Here is a 6,221-nt window from a genome sequence, read left to right as displayed (position 1 = left end):
AAAAGTGGACCGGTGGGCAATTACGTCATAACGAGCGAATCTGCCTTGAAAATTTGAGATTTTGACGTGGTTGAGGATGGTTGGATTAATATTTAACTGTGATTCCTGATATCTGGGGATTAAAAATAGATACCGTGGGTGCTTGGAATTAGAGAGAGAGAAAGAGAGATTGGAATATATGGCATTCAAGAAAAGCTTGTTAACAAATAAAAGCTTTTAGTATATGAAATAGCCTTTTTTTTTCACTTTGCAAATTTTTTCTGAAGTCAATATAATTCAAATTGTAATATATTTTTGTTATTGTATTTTAATTAAAGTATTTTACTAACATGATTTTTTTCGTAATTTTTGGGCTCCGGAGAAAATTCTTAAGGAATTTGTACTTATCGGTACAAGTGAGGATTTCGGGACCTTCATGTGTCCGTTTTGCAAACCGATTTCATCGATATTTTTTTAAACAATATGTTTTATTTTATAAATATTTTTTTGTAATTTTTTAAGTCCTAAAATAATTTATTTTAATTTCTATCAAAAGAAATTAATTAAATTAATTATATAATACAAAAATATTATTTTAATAAAAATATCCTAAAGCACTTATCTTTTCTTATTGAAAGCCATTTTTTTCTTCTTAATTTCGCATAACAGAGAGACTCGCATGAGAGATTGAGAGAAATGGGATGAGAGATAAAAAAAACTTTAGATTTGAAAGTTGTAGAGTGATTTTGTCAGTCATGTTAGTTGAGAGATTTGCTCGTCTTATCGTAGGAAACCTTTAGCCTATTTCTGATTTCAATGATTTCGTGTTTTTGATATTTTTTTTTTTAATCAAATTTGTGTTTTTGTTACCGAAAACGTGAAAAACTTTGTATTGACAAAACTTTCACCGCATAACTTTTTGTATATTATAGAGATCATAATTATGAGCATTTTGAACATTTATTTAAGATTTTTTATGTGGTGATTTTGAAAATACAGTAATTTTTGTATTCCTAAAAATTTATTTTAACTTCTAAAAATAGTTGTGTAGTATAATAAAAGTCTTAAAACATCATTTTACATAATCCCTAATAATTTGTTAATTTTCTGGAAATATATATTTTTGCTTAATAAGATTATTTGTTGTACATTGTTATGACTTTTTAGTATCTTCTTAATTAAGCTCAATTATGCATTATTTACTGCAATGCATTAAAAATAAATGTGGATATATGCTTGAGTTAGTTGCAAGTAATAGCTTGTCGCTATTATTGTTATATTATTGTGATAATAATGTGCATATGTGAAACAAATAAGTAAATATTCGTTGACCCGTTGGTTGGAGACTAATTGACCTGTACATGATAGTGGGTCGACAGATTTTCCTTTAAATATTATGGTTTGGTGTTATATTATACTAATTAACGTAATACACTGATTGAGAGTTATAAGGCAATCATTATTATGCCGATGGGCAAAAAGTGACGACTCTATTTATTGAGCCAACAGTTTACTAACATTGATACTAATACTGAAAAATACCGTGATAGTCAGGACTTCTTACTTGTTTAATGTGACTATTGAAATGCATGTTTTGAGATATTATTCTTATTATTGCATAGATTTATTTGCATTGGACAAATTTATTGTTATTCCATTATTCTATTATTTATGTCACTGTATTGTTATTATTATCGATCTGGATACTGATACTATTGGTTTACTTTACTGATATTATACATGTGATATACTGAGAACATGATATCAAATACATGGATAGAATGTTTAGACTCTTATATGATTTTATTATATCGACATGATTTTAACAGTCTTTATTAATATTTTGATTTATCTAATTTTTTTATTAATTGGTATTACGAATATGATGATTGCTTTATAGATTTGATACTCGTATTAGTTAATTATTTTATTGGCTTATATATTGTAGTATTTTATTATTTATAGATTCTACTATTATATGTAAATTTTATTATTTCTATACTTATTCAATGATTATATGGATGCAGCTGCTATGATTTGATTATTGATAAGCATATTGGTCATTTACTATACTTTGAATTTAGCTATAGATTTTGGTGACATGTTGGGTTTTTTAAGCTCATTATATGTGATTAAATGATTTCAGGTTAGGGAAGGTAAATAAGGGTGTGAGGCTAGTCAAGATTCTTCAGGTTCTATTTCTTAGGAGGGTGAGGCTGGTCAAGATTCTTTAGGTTCTATTTCTTTTAATTATTATTTTATAATAAGGATAGAGTAGTTGTGATATGATTATATAAATCTTGAGTATTGTATATAATTTTTGGAAATGAATATAGATGTGTGCATTAATATTTTTTTATTTATTATGAATAGATGATATTAGATATCTCTGGTTATTATTTATTAAAAATCAATAAGTGAAACTTATATTTTTATGAATAGATGATTTTTGGAATTGAATATATATATATATATAACCAATAAGTGAAACTTTGTATTTTTATTATCCATATATTCAAAATGTTATATTCTACAACATTCATTGAAAAGTTTACCAAACTTTAAAAAATCACATAAAATTAAATCTCAAATATAACCATACAAATACCAAAATTAAAAATCTAAAGTATATAGAACATATCCTATGTAATAACCCATATTATGATCAAAATAAATATTTTTTAGGAGTCATTTTAAGTCTAAATCACAATCCATCTTCTTCATAGAATAAATATTATTGTGTTTTATTTATAATAATTTTTTCGTAATTTTTGAACACTAATATAAATCCTTAAAAAATTGATCTATGTCAGTATAAATGGGGATGATTAATGTTGACTAGAACTGAACATACATATTGATTCTTTTATCTTGCATTGAAAGCAAAGATAGAATTTTAGTTACTTGTTAGGTTTTTATGATTATTATATGAATTTTTATTATTTCAGGTCATGGAAGAGGTCAGGATCAGTTGGAGTGAGTTGATAAATATCCTTCGATTTTCTTTTAATTTTGTTTGTATTTTCTCTTATTCTTTTATAGTCACGAGTTTGTCATAGAATAGTAATTATATTGATATCTTGGTTATTATTTATTGATTTTGGGAGAATGAATATAGTGAAATATTTTAAGGTATATAATTATTAATTGCTTTTAATGTATAGATTTATTATTTTGATCATTTATAAAAACTCTGGTTGATTGATTAAGAGAATAAAATGTAAAATTCTTTTAAATTTGATTCTGGGGTGTTATAGCCTATCTCGACCTGATCAATTTCATAAGAAAGCTCGACAAACAAAAATGGCTCAAAGCATCCAAAACCTCTCTTCTTCTTCCTCCCCACTCTCTTTCTCTCTTCTCCTCTTTACCACTGAAGGAAATGGGGATGAATGCATTTTTGAGTTTGTGATTTTAGATATTTATATAAAAACTATATTTTGAACCAACGCCCTCACCAACGCTCCAAGATAAAGAGTACAACACCTTAGCGATGCCTCCCAACACCACTAGTACTCTACCTTAAACTCGACCCCAAATAGAGAGCTCAGTGCTACAACACTATCATAATAGCACCATAGTGCTCCCAAGCAAATTCTAAGACATGGTTTTCTAACTTCTCAGTTCAACCCACAAATGCATGCATACTAGCTAAAATGAAATGGAAAATTGGTTTTATATACACAAAAACTAATATAAATTTAAACAAACTAAAAAATCTTATCAGGTCCGACTCAGGTTAACACAAGTAGACCAGCTCATATATCCTTGGTTATTACATACTCTAGGGTAAATAGAAAGATTTGGTATTGACTAAGTGAGGACATCACTTGGAATAGAAAATCCTACATCTAACTTTAGGGTTTTGGATGTGGTTTTAAGGCTTGGAAGTACTTCGAAACTTTAGGAAGATGCATCTATTAGTATTATGGAAAGTTTCATGATTTTTTGATATACTTTAATACTTTTTTTCTAAATTTCATTTCAGCCATGTTGAACCCAATTTAGATAGCGGGCATGAGAGAGATGTTCGGCTTTAGAGGAAGGATTTTTGGTTATTGTGGTAGAGGGATATGTTTAGATTAGATCTAGGGTTGATATCTATTTTTCAAATTATTTTGACCAAACAAAAGGCTTATATATATGAAGTTGCTCTAGAATTAGAAAATATTATTTGTTTTACTTCATTTGTAAATGACATTGAGTTTTGTTTCTTAAACCGCCGGCAAGCGCCGGTAGACCGCCGGTTAATTTACCAGCGATAGCCGGCGGTCGAGCCGTCGGTATGACCGACGATCTAAACCGCCGGATGTCCACCGTAGAACCGTCAGTTCATATTAGAGTCTGGCGATTTTCCGGCGGTTTTCCGGTGGTTTTCCGGCGGTTTTTGGACCGCCGTTAATACCGGTGATTTAACGTATAAAAAACACCGGCAGACCGCCATTAAAAGACGGCGGTTGAACCGCCAGTAATAGCCATTTTTCCTGTAGTGTAAGTGAGGACATCACTTGGAATAGAAAATCCTACATCTAACTTTAGGTTTTTGGATGTGGTTTTAAGGCTTGGAAGTACTTCGAAACTTTAGGAAGATGCATCTATTAGAATTATGGAAAGTTTCATGATTTTTTGATATACTTTAATACTTTTTTTTCTAAATTTCATTTCAAGACTAGGCCATGTTGAACCCAATTTAGATAGCGGGCATGAGAGAGATGTTCGGCTTTAGAGGAAGGATTTTTGGTTATGGTGGTAGAGGGATATGTTTAGATTAGATCTAGGGTTGATATATTTTTTTCAAATTATTTTGACCAAACAAAAGGCTTATATATATGAAGTTGCTCTAGAATTAGAAAATATTATTTGTTTTACTTCATTTGTAAATGACATTGAGTTGAGTTCTTAGAGTGCTCAAGCTGAAGCTCTCAAAATACTAAACTATTAAATTATATACATTTTAAAACTACTTATATTCTTATAATATGTAAACTCATTATTTAAGCTAAGAATTAAACTTATTTTGTGATAATATACCCAAAAAAATATTTTAAAATATTAACATTTAACATCAATATTTATGGGATACCATTAATTAAGTAATTATCGGTTGCCACTAATTAGTGGTTAGCCATAAACCCTTTGCAATGCTATGAAAACTTATTTGTAGCACATTGAAAAATATTAATCGATCATCATTAACTTATTTACAACTTATTATGAATTTATATCAATTTATTATTAATCCATCTTAATGGGTGATCATTTCTTCAAAAAGTTATTTTGTACACTCATTTTCTTTCTTGTTGCCTCTATCTTACCTTGTTAAGACATGAGATGACTGATAGGGGTCTTTTATAAATACCAAACTTTTTCACAAATTTTAACTTTATAAACCAGTTGACACAAAAGAGGAAATAGTTTTTTTTTTTCATAGTAAGATATTTATTACACAACAAAGAAGGGCTTTAGAATCATAGGGATCAAAGGTCAAAAACTTGTTTCATCACTCTTTATCCTTTACTAACATGTTTATATGCTTAAGATATAATTTGTAATGCATTTTTATTTTATTTTTTCTCATCCTTATAATATATCTCTTGGAGAAGGCTTAGATGAGTTGCCCTATCCACAAACAAAGTGAGGGTCCTCTTACCTTTAGTGTAAGAAGTTTATCGTGATTCCTCCATCAACTTGTGGGTGAAGAATTAAGTGATTGAAAGAGGGAGAGAAATCCTAAGTTTATAGGATGCTTAGGTGTAGGCATAGGTCAGTTTGGGTCAAACTATATACACATAAATTTTTTATTTATTTTATAACTTCATTTGCTATGCTTGAACTATTATCTTGTTTCCTTCATTAATTCAAAATTAAGTTTAACGGATAGATTAATTAAAATACCTTACTTTTTAAAAGACCGAATTCACTCCTCCTTTGGAGCTTTAATTGGTATCAGAGCCTCAACGCTACTTGACTTAACATCCAATAATGATCCACAAATATACACATACATCGTAAATTTTTTCTTTAGATCTTGAATTAGAAGAACAACCTACTACACAACCACCTTTGTTTAGAGAAAGAATGATATTCGCTTACAATAAAGTGACAATATTTGGATACTATATTGAAATGATATAAAACACCAATCAATATAATTGAGAGCCAAGTTGTTCTAAAGCCCATAGATGATTGGAAACAATTTGGGTTAGATCTTAGCCAACAAAACTCAAAGGATATTAATGCTG

The sequence above is a fragment of the Dendrobium catenatum genome, unplaced genomic scaffold (genome assembly GCF_001605985.2).
Source record: "Dendrobium catenatum unplaced genomic scaffold, ASM160598v2 original_scaffold_125794, whole genome shotgun sequence".
NCBI lineage: Eukaryota > Viridiplantae > Streptophyta > Magnoliopsida > Asparagales > Orchidaceae > Dendrobium > Dendrobium catenatum.
The sequence above is the reverse complement of the archived record's forward strand: the minus strand, read 5'-3'. Positions refer to the sequence as shown.